The following is a 25,117-nucleotide window of genomic DNA, read 5'->3' as shown; positions in this document are numbered from 1 at the left end:
CTGCCCTCCACTCGTTTTCAATAGCTATTTAGGAGTTAGGTCTCCACTTGATGAGCTACCCACTTTTCTGCCCGTGAAGGGCTGGTGGGGGGCGCATATGTAATATTGCTGGCCTTTTATATCTTTTAAGAGGCACTGCTTTTTTGCCATGGGCTGTAGAAAATTGTCTGACAGGCGTCCATGCTTTGTGCAGGGTGACCAGGTTCATCTGTAAATTGGGTAAGACCTTTTTGAAATACATTACCCCCAAGGATGCGGTAGGGAGGGTGCTGGGATTCTGGGTGACAGCCGGCGAATGCCAGAGGGAAGAATTAAATTGGAGAGGGAGGCGGAGAGGAGGGAGGTGATGGTGGGAGGAGGAAGGGAGGAGCGACCAACCCTCTCCAACACACCCAAGTGACCAGATTCATCATAGCACGAAACTTCACAAGTTACACCCACTGCCTCCGCCAGCAGCCGGGGAAGGCTGCTGCTTCCTCATTTCTGTTACTGGAAGTTCGAGACATGTGAAGCCAGACCGGGAGAAACGTGCGCGCCTTGTTGAGCAGGGGTGAGCTTGAATTTTGAAATCGATTCTTTCCACCGGCGAATCTCTTTGTGTCGGGTGGTCAGGGGAGGCAGCCGAATGTGGCTCTGAACGAGGATAGGTGAGAGCCCCGAGCTCGCTGTGCGGCTGGGGCGGGGGAAACGTGCGCCCCGGAGCCCCTTCCCAGAAAGAGCAAGCGCGTCTCCAAGCTGCGTCCCGAGGCTCGGCGCGCGTTGCCGGCTGAGCTGCAGGGGACGCCGGCGACGTTGGTTCCGGCTCCAGGGTAGAGATTCGGTCTTTGAAAGCTTCATCTTTCCCCTTTGACTTCTGTAAGCAAGGATCGTTGTATGGGATACGGGGTCGGGGAGGAGACTGCGGGATCACGTCACCCACCCAGGATGCGTTCTGCCCGGGGCTGTCCCGCTGCGCGTTGGGTAATTGCAGGTCAGTGCCGTTGAAAAAGAACCCCATGGCAGGCTTGGGAATCAAGTGAGAAAAAAGTTCCGAAGGAATATTCAGAAGCTGTGGCTCCCGACCGCACCTGGATGGGCGTTCTGGAGTGGGACATCGGAAGTCTCGTGTTTCTCATTAATTTTACAGCTGATTAAATTAGTTCGGCTCTAGGTTCCTGGCTGTGGAGGTGTGATTTGTTTATCTGGATAATTTTTTCTTTCTTTTTTTAAATGTCTGTCTTTCTGTGAAAGCTAGCTTATCTTTGGATTGATTGCCTAAATCGATTTTGGGTGGGGTGTGAGAGGAAGTTTGGGTGGAAGGTGGCACTGGGGGCTGGGCTTATTGCAAGTGACAGTATCTCCCCGCAAAGGATAAACTTGGCTCAAATGAGGCTTCTCGCAGGTAGGCTTTAGATTTTATTTCAAGTTTGGAGCTGATCGGGGGCTTCCATTTGGCCTGTGTAGCTTTTGCTCAGTGTGTAGAGGTCAGAGGGAGGCTATTGGGTTAACTGTTACCTGTTGCACTTACTTCATACCTGATCAACAGCTTAGTGATACACCAGCAGTTGGAGCTGGCTTTTGTTCTTTGTAAGCGAATCCTTTCATGAGAATGTTTACAGAATCATCTTACTTTTAGGGGAAGAAATGAAGGTGAAAAATGTGTGGCTTCTGTTGTATTTATAGCAAACCAAATGTTCTTTCCCAGGTCTGGGGTGGGTACAATCAGGAAAATGTCAGTAGCTGATTTTCTCATTTTTCTAATATCAAAGTGGAATTGCCTGACTCTCTCAGCAATACCTTCCCTTGAACTTTGGGGGTCAGGAGGCAGGTTGCTGGGGCCACAGTTCACTTAGCTTGCTCTGACTCTCCCACTTCCTTGAAGTTAAAGATACAGATGGAAAGGAAATTACTTTTCAACCAAATCAGACATGGCTTAGGGAAGACCAACAGGTTGCATGATCCAGGGCTAGAGCCCTGAGTTCTAGCTCATTTTGGGCTGGAGAAAGGACCCAGCAGCAGGTCGATGTGAAACTGATGCTGACACGAGGCCTGTGACCTGCTCCCTCATGCCCCTCCACCCCACAAGGAACCTTTAGTAACTCACTCAACAGGAAAGACAACCAAATTGGATCTCATGATAATGCTGGTGAAACTGACTAATAGACGGAGTTTTATGGAACAATAATTCTTAGCTACAAAAGGGGAACTGCATTGTTCATAGAGCAAAGGTTTTTAGATATTGTCACATGTGACTGTTAGAAGATACCATCGTGAGGACATTTGAAATTGGGGTTAATGCTACTATATGACCGTGTAGATGTGAGAGAAAGTGGCAATTTCTATATCATTATCTTTTCATATTGTCTCCCTACCTCTCCCAGTAAATAAGCTGGTTTGTCTCTGGTTGGTTATATTTTTAAATTTTATTCACTCATTTCTTCTTTTTAGAGATGGAGTCTTGCTCTGTTGCCCAGGCTAGACTGGAGCTCCTGGGCTCAGGTGATCCTCTCGCCCCAACCTCCTGTTGTAGCTAGGACTATAGGCGTGTGCCACCTTATCTGACTGTTTTTAAATTGTAAATTTGTTTAATAGGTACCAGATCATTAAAATTGTTTATTTTAATAACTAATTTTTACAGAAATTTTCCCATTTTATGTACAATTTAAAATCTATTGGTATCATATTGAACATGATATCCTCATAACATTTTTAAAGACTGTATATCTGTAGATATGTTTCCTTTTTCATTCGTGGCGTTATTTGTACCTTTTCCCCATCAGTCTTGCTAATGTATTATCAATTTTATTGGTCTTTTGGAAGAACCAACTTCGATTTTTGATGGTATCTTAATTGGAACACAAACAAAGGCCACCTCCTTTCTTGAGTTTATATTCATTTTTAAAATTCTGCCCAGTGGAACTCTGTCAAAAAGGACCTTAAACAGCCTTTGAAAATTAGCAACTGAGTTCCTTAGCTGTAAGTGGGAGGACACCACGTATTTATCTTTGTATCTTTGACATAGATTATGTTTTTTCAGTTTTATTAAAATATACTTTCTGTTTGTGAACACCATGCACAGTGGACCAAATTATTCCAAGATGGGTTTTGTGTATTCATTGAGGCACACCCTGTGATATTGTTCTGGAAAAATGTAACTAGAATTTACATAAGACTTACTGGTAATTTAAAGTGAATTGTAGGTACTTTCAACCCACTTGACAGTACAGATTTACCTTGTACAACAGCAGAACAAATTTGCTGTAATGACTGGAGAAGACACTTCGTTTTGGTTCATATTTAATGCATGAGTCTGAGCATTTTAAAGTTTTCTCAGAACAGAGTCTTTCTGAGTATATCAGAAAGGATGCTGGAGTCAGAAAGACCTGGCTTTGAATTCTTGCTCTGCCACTTTTGACTGTGTGGCCTCAGGAAAATTGCCTAACCTCTCTGAACTTGTATTTTCCCAAATGTGATCTGGAAACTGATTGTGAAATTGCACTGTGAATTCAGCGTATAATGAGATTTCATTATGAATATTCATGTAAGGTTTCTATCCTTCATTTGGCACAAAGTAGGCATTTAATAGCGACATTGAGTGTTTTCAGTGTAACGATTACTATTTTCTGCCTCCTACCCTTTCTTGTCCTACCTCCAACCTTACCACCTCTCTCAATGGCAGGTGAAGGAAGGTGAAGTTACTGTAGTAGAATAAAACAAAAACCACTTCCCCCATTTGTTCTCTCTTCATTATGGGCAAGTTCCATATTTTCAGTATTTTAATCTTATTTTCCTAGTTGATTATGTTACCATTTCTTCCCTCCAATTTTTATCTTCCTTTCCCAGGATTTTCTTTTTTCTTTTTTTTTCCTGTCTCATCTCCTTGAGGATCTTATCCACTGCTCTGCTATTTTTTTCTCTTTCTTTTTTTTTTTTGCCTGCCTTTAGTGTAAAAATGAAATGAGTACAAAGCCCAAAACTTGGCAGCAACTGGGATGTAAGTTAGTGGGTTGCTTCTATGAAGGCAAAGTGTGTTAAATTTAGTTACTCAAGAATTTAACTTGGAAGCTGGTCATGGTGGTGTGTGCCTGTAGTTCCAGCTACTCAGGAGGCTGAGGCAGGAGGGTTCCTTGAGCCCAGGAGTTTGAGGCTGTCCTGGGCAACACAGTGAGACCCCATCTCTAAAAATTAAATTAAAACAGGAAAAGAATTAAACTTGAAGATAGAGAATGCTGGTGACTGCCATAGCCTTTTTGTGCCACAGACCTTGGAGGCTGTTTCAGACCCTGGAGTTTCTAAGTACTTTTGGGGAAGTGTTGATTGTTTGGTATTATGGTTGATGTTGTAACCAAAAAGGGACAATAAGAGCATAGGACAGAGGAGCTTGACTGGTTAATATTCCCCGACAAGGGAATCTAGCATTATTGAGTTTCCCCAACCCTGAGCCATTGGTTCTTCCTAGGGTCTCTCAGTTGACAAGGTCCTAGGGTATTAGGACCTTGTCCTATGTAATGGCATAATTAGTTAGCATTTATTTATGCATCTAGTATTGCAAGGGACTGGACTGGGGATGGGACGGGGTTGTGAGCTGGGAAAAGGCTTCATTGGCTTTATGGTGCTATGCTAAAGTCATTCTGCTTTGCTCAAGGAGGGAGTCTTGGTTTACATTTGGGGTAGTGAATCAGCTTCAAGTGTGGAGTTATTTTCGATGAAGACAGATTGACTAGCTGCACCTGGTCTGGCCTGCCCGCTATGACCCGGTGGTGCTATTTTGTTCTAGCCAATGCTTTCATGAGAATAGAGAACAAGGAGGCGTAGTTTTCATAAGTATTTTGCAACACCCGCTTCTCCAGTTTATTTTGATGCCGTTGCTTGAAAACAAGTGTTAGCGTGGCTTTCATTGGTAAAACTTTTAGGGAAGAGATCATCACTTTTGGAAAGTTTTGTTTCTTGAAATGGTTCAGGGTGGATTGATGTGTGAGCTCTTGTACTGAATCGCAGAGCTGCCTCTAGTACCTTGCAGCCACATGCTTCAGTGTTTCCATAGACTATGAGATTTTGGTGGGCAAGAATCTCTATAGTTGAGGTGCTTTCTACAAGGCTATAGAGAACTAAGCCTGGTAAATGCTTCTTTATTAAAATATGAATTGCTTATTAAAATATCAATACTAAATACTAATGTATTGAGTGTCTGCAACATATGAAGTACTTTTCCTGTGTTATCACATTAATGTTTCTGAGGATAATCTTGCAATCTCTAGAGGTATATAAAAAAGAAGCACAAAACTCATTATTTTCTTATGTTGCTCTTACAGGTAGAATCACTGTGGACTGAGACCCATCTTTCTAGACCTGAAGCCCAGGAGGAGGAAGAGGAGGCTGGTTGGTACCATGGGGGATGATGCTCTGAATCCTAGCGTCTCACCTAGTATGTGAGCAGTCCCTGCAGATGGCACATTTGGAGATCTTGACAAAGCCTCTTCTGTTTCCAATGGGGTAAGTGTGGCGTTTGCAGAAGGCTGGGGAGTGAGGATTGAAGCTTTTAAAGTCTTTATTATCTTGATCCTGCCCAAATCCACCTTTTTTGGTGCAATAGAAAGTTCATTGTTTGTGACGATTGTTTTGGTGGTTAAAGGGTTGCTGAGTCTCCCCACTTGCAATCTGAGGCTTTGAAATGGGTTTCCTGGGAACCCTTCCCATTCTTCCTGGGTGGTTCCCATGGTTATTTTGTTTTGGAGTTGGCTGTGGGTAATCCTCTGTCTTTCTGACTTCTCTTTTGCCTGCCCCCATGATACTAGGAAAGGGGAAGAAGGAATTGATTTGGATGCAGCTGGGGAAACTTGGTATCAACGTGCTGGTTTGGGGGCTGCTGGGTGTGGGTTCACATCACTTTTAACGAGACAGGGTGAGCATTGATGTAAACCGCTAAGTGGTTTTGTTCAAGTGGGAATATTTCATGCGGGACTCCCTGCTGTGGTGAAACTGGACGTCTTTATTGCGTGACAGGCTTGGGGCTTTCACAGAATGGATCAAGTGGTCGCCGTGCAATGTTCGCAGTTACTCCAAGAGAAGAAATATGCTGCAAAGACACCCTCCCTACTTCCTGTATGTGGCACAGACCCCTTCTAGGGAATTCCAGCAGAAACGGCTGCGCGTACTTCAGTTTCCCTTCTGCTAAGTGGGAATGGTCACCTCTGCCCGTGCAGTCCCCGTGTACTTCCTAGGAGGAGAATGACGTAGACCAAAAGGGGCTTTCTAGCTGTCCGAAGTTGCTCTTGTTCTTTTCAACTTTGCCTTCCTCTCGTGGACAAACCCACCTCGACCTTGTTAGCAGGTGACATCGGGATGCATTATTTAACCTTTACCAGGTTTGGCTCCTATGTTTGTTGGTCCAGACATTGAACACAATAGGAGACTGCGGACTTGAGAGAGAGCAGGAATCGCAGATGCTTCCTGAGGCACGCGTGATTCCTGTAACTTTCAGTTTCCCACCCTGCATTCCGGTTGCTGCTTTGCAGATCTTGCTGTGACTTGTTCCTCCAGTCTTACCTGCTGCTCCGCTCTGCCTGCCTCCAGACGCACAGCGGTGTAGCCACTCCTTTCTCCGAATGTACACAGTGGCTTGGAGAAACCTTTCTTTCAAGGGCTCTCTGGACACGGAGCAGATAAGACCTCTGAGTTGACCTGGAATATGTGCACCCTCCTCAGGGTTAGCCCTTGCTCGGGATGCCCTGGGGGTACAGGGACGCCCAGGTAGTTAGTTAAAGGGAATCCAGCCCCTAAGGGCACCCTCTAACAGAGAGCGGAGCCAAAGCACTCACTTTCCCTGTGATAATACAGACACATTGTATTATCATAATTGGGTTACATGCCTTTTTCAAGGGGTAAAAATAATAATAGGCCTTTTCAAGGGGTAAAAATAATAATAGGCCGGGCGCAGTGGCTCACGCCTGTAATCCCAGCACTTAGGGAGGCCGAGGTGGGCGGATTACTTGAGGTCAGGAGTTCGAGCCAGTCTGGCCCACATGGTGAAACCCTGTTTCTACTAAAATACAAAAATTAGCCAGGTATGGTGGCGCATACCTATAATCCCAGCTACGCGGGGAGGCAGGAGAATCGCTTGAACCCAGGAGGTGGAGCTTGCAGTGAGCTGAGATCGCACTACCACACTCCAGCCTGGGCAACAGAGCGAGAGACTGTCTCAAAATGATAATAATAAAAACAACAACAATTAACCCTTTGGGGCACTGGCTGTCCATGTTCAGCCCCTATCCCTTTGGATCCCCTTCATCTGTCTAGTAAATTCCCTCTCCCTAAGTGCTTTTGCTCCTGCTGTCTTTGGTGGAGGGTGCCCTTAGCGGCTGGATTCCCTTTGGCCAACTACCTGCTAGTCTCTATACCCCCAGGGCATCCCTAGCAAGGGCTAACCCTGAGAACCTTGCACATATTCCAGGCCAACGCTGAGGTCTTATCTGCCCTGGGTCGAGAGTGCCCCCAGGGCTTCCGTCCCTCCCAGATCTCCCCTACCTACTTTCTGGTTTTCTCTGAAAACACTTCCTAATCAAAAATGTATTCATGACTTCTCACCTCTGGCCTCAGTAACCTATTCAAAACAATAGCACTAGAAAGTGAGGCACCAGGATTTGAACCCAGGCAGCCTGGCCCATGGAGTCTGGTCTCTTGATCACTGTGCTATTGTGTGTTCCTCCAGGGTGGGCTGCTTGGACTTCTCTTTATACTTGCCACAGCATGGCTATAGTGACTGCCATGGCGTGCCTAGTAAATGTTAGCTGAACAAGTGGCCACACAGCCTGCCAGAATCCGCTTTGCTTTGCTGAGTCCTGTCTCAGGGCGCCTGTCCTTGTTGGTTACCCCCAGTAGCCTCCTGTCTGCTCTCTGCCGATTCAGATTTTACCCCCTTCAGGGTCAATTCAAGTCCACCTCCTCCCGGCTGTCCTTCTGGACTGCCCCAGTCGCTGTGATTTTTGCCCCTCGGAACCAGGGTTCCTTCTCAGATGATGTTCCCCTTCCGAGCTCTCCCTCGAAGTAGGATCATGAGTCCCTGAGAGCTGTGACTGTGCCCTGTGCCACATGTGCCGAGTGTTGAGGGATTCTTTTTGGGATTAAAATCTGGTCAGAGCTGTCCAGAGAGATGCCAGCGTTGCTTCCAGGTTCTGTGAGCAAAGGAAAATAATGAGGTTAAAGAGCAAAACTAAAAAAAAAAAAAAAAGCAAGGGGCAAGAAATGTTAGCCCATTTCTTTGTGAGCCTGTGTGTGTATTTTCACACTGCAGCTGCTCAAGTTGAGTCATAGAATGGATGTGTCATCTCTTGGCTTCAGGCACAGCGGCTAGCCTGTCTTCCCACCAGAGGGAGTTTAAGCGCATTCATGTGATGAATAATGTGGATTCTCCCCCAATACTTGGAATGTAGTTCAACAGATTTCATGCAAATGGTAGGTGAAACATGTCAAGCGTCTTTTGTCCCCCATTCGAAAGATAACAGAAATATGCCTCAGCGGAGTCAGTGCGCTGAGTCTTAGCTGATGGCCAGCCGAACGCTCCGCAGTGGCTTCTCTCTTCACCTGTGCTGTCTTGGACATCTTCTGCCTCCTGGGTGCGCCCCCCATTGTAAGGCTGTGGAAGGAGGGCTAGGGCTGGAAAGGAAGATGCAAACATTGAGTGCCTACTGTGTGCTTGGCATTCTTCTGTTTTGTGATCTCTTACAGAATACATGATTGCAGCTCACAGTCTCTCTGGGCCTGTGCGTATTCTCATCTCCAAGTCTACTTGGTGGAACCTAGGTAGCTTGACTAAAGTCACACTATTGTGGCAGTGACCTTGGACTTGAACTGTGTTTTATCTGATTTCTAAACTCGTGACCATTCCCACACATCTTGACCTCTGGTTCTGAATATAAACAGAGACATTTAGATGAGGATGTCTAATGGTCATATTAACTCTAGAATTTGGAGATTCTTGAGTTTATTTCTTCTTCTTCTTCTTTTTTTTTTTTTGAGACAGAGTCTCTCTCTGTCACCCAGGCTGGAGTGCAGCGGTGCGATCTCGGCTCGCTGCAACCTCCGCCTCCCAGGTTCAAGCAATTCTCCCACCTCAGCCTCCCAAGTAGCTGGGATTACAGGTGTGCACCACCATGCCCAGCTAATTTTTGCATTTTTAATAGAGACAGGGTTTCATCATGTTGGCCAGGATGGTCTTGAACTCCTGACCTCAGGTGATCCACACGCCTCAGCCTCCCAAAGTGCTGGGATTACAAGCCTGAGCCACTGCTCCTGGCTTGAATTTATTTCTGATCTAAATCTTTTCTACATTAGCCAGTTCCTCCTGGCACTTCACTGTTCATGAACCTGTTGCAGTCATTATTGTCTGAAAGACCATGTTTAGGTTTAACTTTGTGGAGGGTTGGGGGGGCCGTCAGGTAATATTTTTAAAACTGCAAAATTAGGGATCTCATTTTATTGTTAGATGCTCATCCACAGGTGAAATGTATCAGGCTGGTTCTTTGAACACCCTCAGGAAAGTTAAAGAGATTTGATGCCTCTCTTTAGGAACCAGGAACCTCTCCGGTTAGACGGAGGACTCTTCTTTCACTGTCGTGTTTTGTGGCACAAACGGCCTGGGATGTCAATGCCTTGGGTCTGATGCAAGATACCCTGGAGCCTCCCCTGGCCTGTCCCTCTCCTGCCCATGTTGCATAAACATTGGCATGGCAGGGACAGATGGCCACTCCGGGAACTCCTTGGATGTCACATTTGGTTGCCTGGGTGGGGGGTAGGGTGGTTGCAGCCAGTCTCCACTGGGGGGAGGAGAGGCCGACTGGGAAATACCCCCACGGCAGTGGGTAAACACAAGCTCACCTCCGGAAAGGCTGGGCCCCGTTACGTGTGCAGGCTGGGGCGGTGATGGAGTCAGATGCACATAAGTGTGTTTAGCTTGAGAAGGAGCCAGTCTGCTCAAAGCACACAGCCTTTTCTCTCTGCTCCTAATTGATGCTCAGCAGAGTTCGGTTTCCTTATGGGGATGGGAATGAACCGTATGGGGGCTGTGAAGGGAGGGATGAGCTACAGATAACTACTTTCAGAGCTAGGAAAAAATTCTTTCCAGAGGCCTGGGTTAGCTTTACTGGAGGCGCAGGTGAGGGTATCTGAAATCCCCAGAGAGTCAAGATAGAGCAGTTAGGTGCCCTTATCAGTGGGATCTTTTTGCTGATCGAACAGCATCGATATGTGTAATGAGGACTGAAGCATTAATGAAGAACAGTCGAGTGCAGTGTTTCCTGCATAAAATCTCGTCGATTTCAGAGACTGAGCAGGGGGAGAATCTCTTGAGCCATGGAGTGTGAGGCTGCAGTGAGTCAGAACCACGCCATTGCACTCCAGCCTCGGCAACAGAGTGAGATCCCAAGTCAGAAAAAAAAAGGGGGGAGAATAATCAAGAAACAGCACCCAGGCGGGGAGGGCTGGAGGCAGCAGGATCCCTCTTCAAAGAAGGCACAAAAGTTGACATTAGGTGAAAATAAAATGGGTTTTTCTCGGTTTCAGCTTTAGAGTGGAACACTAGGGGTGGTTGCAATTGCCTGCATGCAAACCAAGTGTGGGGATGAATCGAAGTGGAAAAGCCTATAGCCATAAGTGTTGATTGGAAGCCTTTCCGATTCTCACCTCTGCGTGGTAACTGTTGCTGTTTATCTTTCTAATGTGTTTGCAGAAGTCTCAACAAGCCAAGGTAAGGTAGTGTATTCAAGTTAGCAGAGTGACATCTAGTTACTATGCTTCATATTCATTTTTGAGAGGGAGAGGGTGGTGTGGTTAGCTCATTCATTCTTTCAACCAATCATTTGTTGGGTAGCTATGAATATCATCTTTGGGATACAGTGTAGAATATCATCTTTGGGATACAGTGTAGAACATCATCTTTGGGATACAGTGTAGAACATCATCTTTGGGGTACAGTGTAGCTTACAGTATAGAAGGGAAGAAAAGATATACCATCAGGAATTCATAAGTGTTGAGGCCAGGCATGGTGGCCCATGCCCATAGTCGCAGCACTTTGGGAGGCTGAGGTGGGAAAATCACTTGAGCCTAAGGGTTCGAGACCAGCCTGGGCAATAAAGTGAGGCCTGGTCTCTACAAGAAAATAAAAAAAATTAGCCAGGGTGTGGTGGTGCATGCCTGTGGTCCCAGCTACACAGGAAGCTGGGGCAGGAGGATTGCTTGAGCCCAGAAGGTTGAGACTGCAGTGAGCCATGTTTGCGTCACTGCTCTCCAGCCTGGGCGACAGAGCCAGACCCTGTCTCAAAAGAAAAAACTAAAAGAGAGATAGTTCATATAAGGGTTCAAATGAGAGGTATAAACTAGAAGTTTGATAAATTTGAAGAGTCAGGACATTTAATCTTCAAAGTAATCCAATGAGCTGTTATCATTCCAGTTTTACAGCTGAAAAAACGGAAGTGGAGAGCAGTAAAGTGCCTCAGCTAGGCTTAGCAGCCACCAGGCAGACGCACCATGCCTACCCAGATCCTTAGCCCTCTGGGCAGCTGAGAAACCCCAGCCTCTGTGGTCCTGATTTCCCTGTGTTGGTAGCTCAAGCAGTGAACCGTGCATCTACAGTCTTTAATTCCTTTATTTATTTAAAATAAAAATTGTTTTTGAGAGATAGGATTTCTCCGTGTTGCCCAGGCTGGCCTTGAAATCCTGGCTCAAGCAATCCTCCTGCCTTAGCCTCCTGAGTGGCTGGGACTGCAGTCACATATCGCCATGCCAGCTTATTTAGTTCTTTTTTTGTTGTTTTTCTTTTTTTGAGTCGGAGTCTCGCTCTGCTGCCCAGGCTGGAGTGCAGTGGCACGATCTCCGCTCACTGCAAGCTCCGCTTTCAGGGTTCCCGCCATTCTCCTGCCTCAGCCTCCCGAGTAGCTGGGACTACAGGCGCCCGCCACTGCGATCAGCTAATTTTGTTTTGTATTTTTAGTAGAGACGGGGTTTCACCGTGTTAGCCTGGATGGTCTCGATCTCCTGACCTCGTGATCCGCTCGCCTCGGCCTCCCAAAGTGCTGGGATTACAGGCGGGAGCCACCGCGTCCGGCCTTATTTAGTTCTTTTTAAGAGTTGGGATAGAAAACCAATATGGACTCTTAGTATTTCTGCTTCACCTTCCTCAGTGTTTAGAGGAATCTAGTTTGCACAGATGTCTGATGAGCCATTTAGGAAGAACTCTAACCAACAGACTTTTTTTTTGTAGGTCATTGGAGGGTGATTTTAATGATCATGTACATGGTGTAAATGTGAGTGTGGGCGTTTTATCGCGAGTTCCTTGGTGGTGGTTTGAGCATTTTCTCTGGGTGGTTCCACTGGCAGTGTTGATACTGCTAGAAATTGTTCCTGCTCAGGGCACAGTGATTTTTCTCTTTTGGTGAACAGAAAAAATTTTTTTGAATGAGGTGAAGGAGGGTATTTCTGATAAACTCAGTCAGTTATGTTTAAACAAAATGATCACATATATATGAGTTATATATGATTAATAATTATGAAAATAATTATTACAATTATTAATGAAATATGAGAGGGTGAGCACTGGGCTAGAAAGAGGTCAAGAGACCGAAGTTCTTACCCTGGGCTCTTCCTGACTGTTTGACCTTAGTTGAGCCCATTGCTCAGGGCTGTGTGAGTTGCGTCCTTAGATTCCTTAAGATGTATAGAAAGTTCTCTCTCTATAGTTTCTCTCTCTATAGTTGGCAAAACCTGTAATATGGATATTATGTACCAAGACTCAACTTTCAGCTTGATAGTGCTACGTTATTTACGTTATTTATGTTATTTATGTACACATTATTTATTTGTTTCTTTCTCAGATGCCGTGGCTGGATTTTATATTTTTGGTGTTGTATTTTAAAATACCGTGTTAACTTCTGGTTGTTTTCTTTTCTTTCTTTCCTTTTTACTCCAGGAGTAGGGGTTTTTGTGTAGGATGAAAATGAAAACTAAAGAAAAAAATAGGATCTGGAAGTAATTTTGAGAGCAGAAAAATTAAACAAAATGGGAAAACATACCGTTTTGTTACTAGCCAGGTGAAGAGAACACAGGACCGTGTACGTGCTTTTTCTCAGTAACTGGATATGTTAGACACGGGTTCTGTTTTCGCTGGGACCTTGTAGTTAAAAGAAAGCAAAAAGCAGGTCTGGATGTTCAATATTTCCCTCTTCTCAGGAACACATGAAGTTGGTATTGAAATGGGACTTGCCTGCCTCTTATTTCCATCGTTTGAAATCAGACTGAAATCCTGCACGTGGGACCCTCATTCTGTGACCCCTGTCTGTGTATCCACCAGGCTTCCTTGCCAGCCCTCCTTTTGACTCACAAATGGCAGTGGGTGTGAGTGCCCAGGAATACTTAGTGGTAAATACAGGATTTGGGAAATATATCTGCAGAATGTCAGCCCTCAGTAGGAAAGTCGTGCTGTCCAATGGAAGGCCTGGTCAAATGCCTTTTGATTAGGTATTTCAAGCTGGTGTGGCATAGCCGGAGATTCCCAGTCCTCAGGAGTGTGGTAGGGTAGGCTCTGTCCTACCAGGAATGCATTTGGACTTTAGAGATAGTTGAGAAGTAGTTTCTTTTGGAATCACATTTAAGACACGTTTGGGTCTGGGACATCCTCCTTCCTCCTTTTTCCCCTGGGAGTCGTCGTGGCTGGTTGGGCCTGTGGGCCTGCAGGCTGTGTTTGATGTGATGAGCTCTCCTTTTCTAAGGGATGGACCTATCTGCATATCTGCTTTGAGATGCCTACATTTTTGCAACTTTGGTTTAATCATTATATGTGGATTTAGAGACATAATTGGTGGGATGGATGCTTACCTTCCTAATTCATTTCTACTCCTGTGTCCAGAAATTTGTAGGCATCTTTGTTTTAAAGTTTGTCATCATCTTTGTTGACTACTTGGTTGAATCTTTGAAATCCATTCAACCCAGGTTTTTTTTTTTAGCACTGGCTCTGTATGCCAGAGCAGTAGGTGCCTCACAGAACACGTGGGCTGGCAGTACCAGTTGGGCAAACACAGCCTAAAGTGTAATGGAATATACAGCGAAGTTCCCCACACGTGTTTATTTAACAGGGACAAAAGAAAATATTCAAATCACATTTTACCTTTCAGAGTTTATAAATCCATCTGAAGTGCTTGGAAAAAAAATCATAGTATTAGAAATGGATTCATGTGTATATAAAACTAACACTAGACTTCTTTGCCAAATTTAACTTCTCAAAAGTGTTCTTAGAAAGAGGGACTTTCTTGGAGAGTATGAAGTCTATTTTGTCTCTAACTCGCTAAGGTCATTCTTTTCATTTCTCTTTCGCGGTGTCTCCCCACCCCAAACTGCTATTAAAAACATACAGAGAACCTTGGGAGGCCGAGGCAGGCGGATCACTTGAGGTCAGGAGTTTGAGACCAGCCTGGCCAACATGGTGAAACCCCATCTCTACAAAAATACAAAAATTAGCCGGGCATGGTGGTGAACGCCTGTAATCCCAGCTACTCAGGAGGCTGGGGCACGAGAGTTACTTGAGCCTGGGATGGGGAGGTTGCAGTGAGCTGAGATTGTACCACTCCAGCCTGGGAAACAGAGGGAAACTGTCCCCCAAAAAGAAAAACAAAAACAAACAAAAAATACAAAGAACCATGCCAAAAAACAAAAACAACCCTGCACATGGATGTTTATGGCAGCTTTGCTGGAAACTTGGAAACAACCAAGATGTCCTTCAGTAAGTGAATGTATAAACCCTGGTACATCCAGATAATGGAATATTATTCAGCACTGAAATGAAATGAGCTAGTCATGAAAGGACATGGAAGAACCATCAAGGTGGTTGCCAGGGGCTAGGGAGGAGAGAGGGATGAACAGGCAGGGCACACAGGACTGGTGATCCCAGGGTGGTGAAACTACTCAGTATGAGACTGTGATGGTAGACACATGTCATTATACGTTCATCCAAAGCCATGAAATGTACAGCTCCAAGACTGAACCCTAATGTAAACTATGGAGTTTGGGTAATAATGATGTGTCAATATATGTTTACTGATTGCAACAAACGGACCATTCTGGTGAAAGATGTTGGTAGTCGGGGAGGCTGTGCATGTGGGCAGGAGGTATACGGGAAATCTCTGTACTTTCTGCATAATTTTGCTGTGAACCTTAAAGTGCTCTATAAAATGGTTTTATGAAACAGCAACAACATTCAAACCAAAGCTAAGGAGACACAGCACTGCATTCTACTCCTGACGTCTAGTAAAGTGTCTTTTGACCTAGATTACTTCTCGAAGTTCTTTGCAGCCTGTCGGCTTGGGCAACAGTCATTGGGCAGCGGGGGAGAATCCCTCATCAAGCAGGAGGCTCTGATACTCTGAAAACGGGATTTTCCCTGGCGGCTTCATAGCTGTGAAAGCACTGACTCCACGTTCCTGTTTTCTTCCTTCTGGCCATGTGCTGCGCTGTGGACACTAAGGATGCATTTTCTGGTGAGCTGATTCATATGGTAGATGCCGTGTTAGCCACGCTTTCCTGCATCAAGGGTGGTTAGGGAGAGTAGGGATTTGGTCGTATTTGAAAGTACTGTGACCTGGGGACCAGAAATGGTCAAATCCTGCCTCAGTCTTATCACCCTTCCCACAAGGAGTCGCCGGGACTGTGTGCACAGGCACCTTAGCACGAAAGTGAACAATTATGAGGATTTTTCTGGGAGCCGACCTCAGTGTTTCTCCTTGTGGGTTGTCTCTGACTTTTGAAGTCAGCATCTGTGTGTTCACATGCTCAGTTGCAGGTAGTAAGGAGACAATAGGGCAGAAGGCTGGGAAGCATCCTTACCCTCAGGGAACTGACATTCTGGATACAGACAATATCAAGAGGTGTTGTCCCTGCTTATCTGTGGGGAGTTGGTTCCAGGACGACCCCTCCCTGCCCTGAGGACACTAAAATCCACAGATGCTTAATCTCTTATGGAAAATGGCATAGCATTTGCATATAATTGAGGCACATCCTTCCACACATTTAAAATCATCTAGGGATACCTAAAACAAAATAAATGCCATTTAATAGTTGTCATACTGCATTGTTTAGGGAATGACAACAAGAAAAAAAGTCTGGTCTGGGCTTGGTGGCTCACACCTGTAATTCCAGCACTTTGGGAGGCTAAGGCAGGAATATCACTTGAGCCTGGGAGTTCGAGACCAGTCTGAGCAACATAGCGAGACCCCATCTCTACAAAAAATAGAAAAATTCACCACAGGTTCTCACTGATAAGTGGGAGCTGATCAGTGAGGACACATGGACACAGGGAGGGGAACATCACACACTAGGGCCTGTCGGGGGGTGGGGGTCAAGGGGAGGGAGAGCATTAGGACAAATACCTAATGCATGCAGGGCTTAAAACCTAGATGACGGGTTGATCGGTGCAGCAAACCACCATGGCACATGTATACCTGTGTAACAAACCTGCATGTTCTGCACGTGTATCCCAGAACTTAGAGTAAAAAAAAAAAAAAAAAAAAAATTAACCAGGCATGGTGCTGTGTGCCTGTGTTCCCAGCTACTTAGGAGGCTGAGGCAGAAGGATCATGTGAGCCCAGGAAGCTGAGGCTGCAGTGAGCTGTGATTGTGCTGCTGCTTTCCAGCCTGGGTGACAGAGTGACACCTTGTCTCAAAAAATAAAATAAAATATGTATGTGTTCAGTACAGGCACAATCATTTCTTGATTTACTTTGAATATTTTTGATCCACAGTTGGTTGAGTCCACAGATATGGAAGCCATGGATACTGAACCTGTGGATAGGGAGAGGCGACTGTAGTTATAACATGTACCATGTGGGAAGGTGATTGTTACAGTGGAGACCCTTGAAGCAAGGAAGTGTTGGGTGTTTGAGCTTTTGAACATAGGGGAGTTACAAAGGCCCCACTACATGGGTGACATTGGAGCCAAGATGGCAAGGGGTTGAGGAAGCGAGCCCTGTGCTGACAGAGGGAGCATTGAAGCGGAGGGCAGAGGGCAGAGGGCTGGGCTGGGCATGTTGGAAGTTTGGATGGAAAGAGCTAAGTGGGAGAGCCAGATGCAGACAGAGGAGGGGCTTCAGGGCAGGGTCTGCGGGACTGCTGATGAGATGAGAAGCCTTTGAGGGTTGTGGGTAGGACTAGGGAGACGCAGTCTGGTTTAGGTTCGTAGGTTCTCCCTGATGGCTGTGTTGGGAGGAGACTACACACCATTTCATGTGGACCATGGTTCTCAGTAAGCCTGTGTTTGAGCGTCGATTAGACTTTGTTATTGCTCACACAGTCTGGATCCCACTGGTACAGGGTGGTGGGGGTGGGCACAAATATTTGCTTTTCTTTTATTTATTTCTTTTTTTTTGAGATGGCGTTTCACTCAGTTGCCCAGGCTGGAGTGCAGTGGTGCAATCTAGGCTCACTGCAACCTCTGCCTCTCCTGGGTTCAAGTGATTTTCGTGCCTCAGCCTCCCAAGTAGTGGGGTCACAGGTGTGCGTCACCATATCAGGCTAATTTTTTCTATTTTTAGTAGAGACGGGTTTTGTCATGTTGGCCAGGTTGGTCTCGAACTCCTGACTTCAAACGTTCTGCCCACCTCGACCTCCCAAAGTGCTGGGATTACAGGCATGAGTCACCACGCGGGCCCACAGATCTCTTTATTTACAGAGGATGAGGAAAGGGACTTTTTATCCTACGAGGGTACTTAGCTGATGAATTCTAGAATGAGTTCAAGCATGGCTAAAAAATGCGTGAAGATAATTTCGGGTTCTCTGCAGCCCAGTGTTTCATTTGCCTTCGAGACAGAAAGCGCCTCCTTCCTGCGCATGCTCTGTGTTGCCGCCTTGCCTTGCCTGTGAGCAGATTCGACCCTCTTTTCCATTGATCACTTCCCTTTTTGATTCAGGCTGCTCCTCTGGGGTTTTAGTTCTGAAATAAGTGAACCATTTGTCATATCTGCTTCCTTCTCACTGGAGCTGCATGTGAAATCACGGCCAGAACACATCTGTCAGATCTCTGAGCTTTTCAAAAATGCAAACCGGAACGTTTTGGCATATGACCCTGTTAGCCTGTTTTAAGTGGCATGTGGTACACTTGCCCACAGATGTTAGTATACCCGTCTACTTTGAACAAAATAATAATAACTTCCACATCTGGTTCTCTTTTCATCTAGGGATCTTAAAACCCCAAGTGCATATTAATTACACCTCACATCACTGGAAGGTAGGGAAGGGATGGAGGGCAATTGCTTTAATCACCACTGCAAGAAACTTGGAGGGATTGCCCCTGGGTAACAAATGCCTTTCATCTAGCATCTTAAATACTTCCCGAGTATTACCTGGTGGGAAGTGGATGGCCATGTGCATCTGCAGGGCGTGGGGAATACCCTGAGAGACTGGGGACTTGCCCTCTCTTTTGGGTGTTGTCCTTGCAGAAGCCTTCTTTCTTTCCAGTTCCTGGGCTTTTACCACTGAATATGGATTATTTGGAGTCTGATGGTATGCACTGAAGGATGTGTCGTTAACTGGTAAAGCTGTTTGGTTTTCTTTCCATCTTTTTAGTTTGGTATGCAGATAGGCAGGAAGTTCCTTCGAAAATTTCAGCTGCCTTCCAAGCTGGTCATTGAGAATTCTCCATGAATGGCGTGGTACATCCCTTTCCCTCTGAATCTCTTCCCAGAAAGTCTCTCAGGTGAGCTGGGACAACAGAAAGACAGGAGAGGACCGTGACTTTGACCAGAGAACAGAGTGGCAGCTGCTCAACTCCATTCCTAGAGAATGGGGCGTTCTATAAGAAAAATGGAACAAAATAAAATCAGGAAGTGGTATGGTCATGTCATTCATAGGTGAGGAATTCAGCTGCTCACCTGTGGGAGGGGAGTTGGGGGTCTCGCTGGGGTCAGGGTGTTTATATGCACAGCAGTTGTTCTCCAGGGGGACTCTGCTTGACAGTGGAAAAGCAGAGGCCTCGGCAGGGTCTGGAGGGTCTGGAGGGCGTGAGATACATGGTTGGTTTGCAAAGGGATGCTCTTCTTCAATTTTAAATGGAAGGTCTTTAGCTCCATTTTAAACAATTTCTAAATGCTAGTGTGTAGTATATCTACTGCTTTTATTCCCAGTTGCATGTGAAAGTAAACAGTAAAGGGGAAAAATATTGAAAAGTGTGGGTTCTTCAGTGCCCCCTCCGTGTGACACCTCTTAACTCACTGATGGCTGGTTTCTTTCCAGCTTTATGACTTAAAAGGTGGAAACGTATTTATGTTTCCCCAGTTACATGATGAATATTTATGTTATTTTAGATGAACATTCTTCTGAATAAACTGGAGGCAGAGTCTCGCTCTGTTGCCTAGGCTGGAGTGCAGTGGTGCCATCTTAGCTCAGGGCAACCTCTGCATCCGGGGTTCAAGTGTTTCTCATGCCTCAGCCTCTCAAGTAGCTGGGATTACAGGCGAGCGCCACTACACCTGGCTAATTTTTTTGTTTTTACTAAAGACAGGGTTTTGCCATGGTGGCCAGGCTGGTCTCGAACTCCTGACCTCAAGTGATCTACCTGCCTCGGCCTCACAAAGTGCTGGGATTACAGGTGTGAACCACTGCACCTGGCCCCTTCTGAATAAATTCTAAAAACATATTCTACGAGAATGTATCTTTCCATGATTCTTCTCTAGTAGTATGGAACTGTAAAAACTACTTTTCTTTTCTTTTTTTTTTTTTTTTTGAGACAGAGCCTCCCTCTGTCACCTAGGCTAGAGTGAAGGGACATGACTGATCACAGCTTACCGCACCCTCAACCTCCTAGGCTCAAGTGGTCTTCCCACCTCTGCCTCCCAAGTAGGTGGGACTACAGGTACACACCACCATTCCTGGCTAATTTTTGTGTGTGTGTATATATATATATATATTTTTTTTTTTTTTTTTTTTTTTTTGTGGAGATGGGGTATTGCCATGTTGTCCAGGCTGCTCTTGAACTCCTAGACTCAAGTGATCTGCCTGCCTCGGCCCCCCAAAGTGCTGGGATTACAGGTGTGAGCCACCGCGCCTGGCCTGTAAAAAAACACTTCTGATCTTTCATTTGATTATTATAGCGTTGGTATATTCATTGTTTGTCCTGGTGGTACTACCGAGGGATGCTGGTGTGGAGTAGGTATTCACCATTTCCCTGTACTTTGGGGGCAGTACAGGGAAACATTGCCAATATATTTCTTAAATAGGTTAATAATTGGAGCAAAGAAATGACTTTGTTGTTTGGAAACCAAGTCAAGCCAAAATGTTTGTCTCCAGCCTGAATGTCACATATTCTAGTTGGGCAGTTAATCTCTTTGCTTTTGGCAATGTTAGGGGCCCTATGGATAGAATCCTAGAATTCGGAGCTCGAGGCAGCTTTCTGAAAGGTACAGGCAGAAAAGATGGCTGAGAGCAGCACCGTGGGAATAAAAATCACCAGCTCCACCTATTTATAGTCTGTTTGGCCTTGGATAAGTCACTGAAGCTCTCTATGCTTTGGATTCTTCATTTATAAATGGGGATAAGTACTTTTCTGATAGAATTGTTAGAAAATTAAGAAACTTCTTCAGCATCTGACTTATATTAGGTCTGCTACAAGTGTCAATTACTATTACTGTTGTTATCACCATCATGGACATCATCCCTCTGCCCATAAACAGGCACCAATTGAATTTTTATTACCTTTTTTTTTTGAGACAGTTTCTCTCCATCGCCCAGGCTGGAGTGCAGTGGTGTGATCTAAGCTCCCTGCAACCTCCACCTCCCGGGTTCAAGTGATTCTCCTTTACGGTATCCACCCACAGTCTGTCCACTGAATTGAGTTACTGTGGAATGTTAGAACAATGAATTAAACTTACCTATGCATGCAGTTGTAGTTCTGTTTCCAAGGGGTCAAGCAGCCATTACAGTATCCACCATTACAGTATCATTCAGAATAATTTCACTGCCCTAAAATCCTCTGTGCTTCACTGATTCTTCCCTTTTCTTGCTAATTCCAGGAAGTCGCTGATTTTTTTTTTTTTTTTTGAGACAGGGTCTTTCTCCGTTGCCCAGGCTGGAATGCAGTGGTGTGATCATAACTCACTGTAGCCTTGAACTCCTGGGTTCCAGTGATCCTCCCACCTCAGTCACCTGAGTAGCTGGGACTACAAACACACACCACCACACCCAGCTAATTTTTAAATTCTTGTTTCTTTCTTTTTTGAGACAGAGCCCCACTCTGTCACTCAGACTAGAGTGCAATGATGCAATCCCGATTCGCTGCAACCTCCGCCTCCCGGGCTCTAGCGATTCTCCTGCCTTAGCCTCCCAAGTATCTGGGATTACAGGCCCAGCTAATTTTTATATTTTTAATAGAGACGGGGTTTTGTCATGTGGGCCAGGCTGGTCTCAAACTCCTAATCTCAGGTGATCTGCCCGCCTTGCCCTCCCAAAGTGCTGGGGTTACAGGCATGAGCCATCACGCCCAGCCTAATTTTTAAACTTTTTACAGAGACGGTGTTTTACCTTGTCGTCCAGGTTGGTCTTGAACTCCAGGGCTGAAGTGATGCACCCATGTTGGCCTCCCAAAGTGCTGGGATTACAGGCATGAGCCACTGTGCCTGGCCTACCACTGATGTCCCTAAATAGTTTTGTTTTTTTCTGGAATGTCATGTACTTGGAATCCTGCAATGCGTAGTCTTTTCAGACTGGCTTAGCACCAGTTTTTTATGGCTTCATGCACTTTTTCTTTTTTTTTTTTTGAGATGAAGTCTGGCTCTGTTGCCCAGACTGGAGTGCAGTGGCATGATCTTGGCTCACTGCAGCTCCACCTCCTGGGTTCAAGCGATTCTCCTGCCTCAGCCTCCCATAGCTGGGACTACAGGTGGGTGCCACCACGACCTGCTAATTTTTGTATTTTTAGTAGAGACGGGGTTTCATCATGTTGGCCAGGATGGTCTCGATCCCTTGACCTCATGATCCACCTGCCTCGGTGTCCCATAGTACTGGGATTACAGGCATGAGCCATGGCGCCCGGCCTCTTATCTTTCTTTACATTGGCTGTGGAGCCCTGAAGTGCACCTACCAGTGTTCTACCATGGACTCCACCAAGGAACTGAGTTCCCCGAAGGGCGCTTTGTCTCACCTGTGGGAGTTGTGTGGGAAAACCGTGAAGTGGGCCCCGCCTTGCTGAAGTGACCAGTGGCTGCTTGACCCCCTTGTGGAAACAGAAATACAATTGCATGCATAGATAGGTTTAAAATGTCATTGCGTTTGGGACCTAATATTCAGCCATAGCTCAATTAAGTGGACAGACTGTGGGTTAGCTATTCCGGGTAGGGGCCACAGCCCCTGCTTCACAGTGTGGCGGAAGTGACAGAAAAGTCAATGCATTGTGACACAGAGACAGGCAGTGGCAAAAATAGAAACACCCACAGGAGGGGCCAGGTTGTTGAGGCCAAGAGGCTGGGTTCAGGATTCAGTATGGATTTGAAGCCAGGTCTGTCACAGGCGAGCAGGGTGCCCGAGGACAAGTTGCGGTCTTTCTCAGGGCTTCAGTTCCTTCCCCTATAAGATGGCAGATGATGGCACCCCCCTCACAGAGGTATCGTGAGTAGGACATGAATTGACATGTGTCATGACTTAGAAGAGTGCTCTCCACAGGTACACCTTTGTGAATATGAGCTAGAATTGTCCTCCCCATCATTATGAGGCAGATGCAACACACGGAGTGAGAGGGAAGACTGTGGTCAGGGAGGAGAAGGAACAAGGAGACTTGGAAGAAGCTAGACTCCAAGCTAGCATTTTCTTTCCTTTTTATATATGATAATCTTAGATAATCATGCACATTCATTATAGCAACACTCGAATATATGGTTAAGCAAAAAGATGGCAATCAAAACTACCAAAGGTATTCACTATTCCTATTTGGATGATTTCTTTCTAGGTTTTGATTTCTTCCTCTGCTGAGATTTTTTTTTTTTTTTTTTTGGATGTGGAGTCTCACACTGGTGGCAGGATCTTGGCTCACCTCCTGGGTTCAAGCGATTCTTGTGCCTCAGCCTCACGAGCAGCTGGGATTACAGGTGCCTGCCACCACACTTGGCTAATTTTTGTATTTTTAGTAGAGATGGGGTTTCAACATTTTGGCCAGGCTGGTCTTGAACTCCTGACCTCAGGTGATCTGCCCACCTCCCAAAGTGCTGGGATTACAGGTGTGAGCCACGGTGCCCGGCCTGAGATGGTTTTTGAAGGCTGCCGAGGAGGGTTAAAGTTTCAATCCGTTTGACTTCTTATGTCATAAGGAGCAATTTTTACTGCTTTTAAAATTCTGTCCTGAACTGTTTTTAAAACACAGAAGAGGCTGGGTGTGGTGGCTCACGCTTGTAATCCCAATACTTTGGGAGGCCGAGGCAGGTAGATTACTTGAGGTCAGGAGTTCGAGACCAGCCTAGCCAACATGACAAAACCCTGTCTCTACAAAAAATGCTAAATTAACTGGATGTGGTGGCACGCGGCTGTTATCCCAGCTACTCTGGAGGCTGAGGAAGGAGAATCGCTTGAGCCCAGGAGGCGGAGGTTGCAGTGAGCCAAGATCACGCCATTGCGCTCCAGCCTGGCCAACAAGAGCGAAACTCCGTCTCAAAAACAAACAAACAAACAAGCCAAAAAACCAGAAGAGCATGGACAATAATGTACTCTAAGAAGACAGTGTGGACTGGCCTCCGATTATGTGGAGGAGCCTCAGTCTGAGGCGGACGTGCAGGCCTACTCATGCTGAATGGCTTCTTTGGCCAGTCCCTGCACTGAGCACATCACGTAGGGAATTTACTCTATCTCTCCCGTAACTCTCAGGTCGTCCCCTCACCCCCCCTTTTTTTGTGGCCCAGGCTGGAGCGCAGTAGTGCAATCATAGCTCACTGTAGCCTCAAACTCCTGGACTCAGTTGATCCTCTTGCCTCAGCCACCCAAGTAGCTGGGACAACAGGTGCACACCACTGTACGCAGCTCTCTGTTTTTATTTTATTTTATTTTTATTTTTTTTTTTGAGACAGAGTCTCGCTCTGTCACCCAGGCTGAAGTATAGTGGCATGATCTCAGCTCACTGCAAGCTCCGCCTCCCGAGTTCACGCCATTCTCCTGCCTCACCCTCCCGAGTAGCTGGGATTACAGGCACCCGCCACCACACCCGGCTAATTTTTTGTATTTTTAGTGGGAACGGGGTTTCACTGTGTTAGCCAGGTTGGTCTTGATCTCCTGACCTCGTGATCCACCCACCTCAGCCTCCCAAAGTGCTGGGATTACAGGCGCGAGCCACTGCGCCCCGTCTGGTTTTGTTGTTGTTGTTGAGAGAGAGTCTCACTCTGTCACCCAGGCTGGAGAGAAATGGTACGAACTCAGCTCACTGCAGCCTCCACCTCCCAGGTTCAAGCAGTTCTGCAGCCTCAGCCTCTCAAGTAGCTGGAATTACAGGTGCGTGCCACCATGCTGGCTAATTATTGTAGTTTCAGTGGAGACGGGTTTCACCATGTTGGCCAGGCTGGTCTTGAACTTGTGGCATCAAGTGATCCGCCTTCTTTGGCCTCCCAAGCCGAATTGGGGATTACAGACGTGAGCCACCGCGCCCAGCCCAGCTCTCCTTTTTTTCATTTCCACATTTAGCGAGGCTCTGAGAGGTAGAGGGAGTCACCGACCATTGCTCACCGGTCAGTGTGCAGCTGGGGTTGTCCTAAGCTTCTGACACCACATACCCTGAATGCCATTTTCTGGCTCATTCCTGCCTTGGAGACCTTAGACTCAACCATCATTGACCAAAGCCATTATTTTTTAATGTGGATTTTTTTTTGACTAATGATACTTAGAAGTACAAAGTGACTTTTTTGCTTTTGATAAAATATCTATAATAACATGGACCACTGTAGCCATTTTTAAGTGAACAGTTGCACAACTATTACCATGATCTATTTCCAGAACTTTTTCATCATCCCAAACAGAAAATGTACCCAGCAAGCAATAGCTCCCATTTCTCATCCTCCACCTCCCTGCCCCTGGTAACCTCCATTCTACTTTCTGTGTATGAATTTGCCTATTCCAGGTATCTCGTATAAGTGGAATCATA

At 45.9% G+C, this 25,117-nt stretch overlaps 1 protein-coding gene across 3 annotated transcripts in view; it reads left to right on the top strand.

The window, feature by feature from the left end:
* Positions 1–313: 313 nt before the first annotated feature.
* TIAM1 (TIAM Rac1 associated GEF 1) overlaps positions 314–25,117 on the top strand; it is a 230,278-nt gene continuing 205,474 nt past the window's right edge. For 2 of the 3 annotated variants that reach the window (XM_030914607.1, XM_030914609.1), the window contains exons 1-2: positions 314–550; positions 5,292–5,472. The gene's annotated coding sequence lies outside the window, so the exon portion shown is untranslated. The remainder of the gene's footprint in view (positions 551–5,291; positions 5,473–25,117) is intronic. The other variant, XM_030914608.1, reaches the window with a different exon arrangement.

Source organism: Rhinopithecus roxellana, chromosome 13 (genome assembly GCF_007565055.1).
Source record: "Rhinopithecus roxellana isolate Shanxi Qingling chromosome 13, ASM756505v1, whole genome shotgun sequence".
Taxonomy (NCBI): domain Eukaryota; kingdom Metazoa; phylum Chordata; class Mammalia; order Primates; family Cercopithecidae; genus Rhinopithecus; species Rhinopithecus roxellana.
The sequence above is the reverse complement of the archived record's forward strand: the minus strand, read 5'-3'. Positions and strand labels throughout refer to the sequence as shown.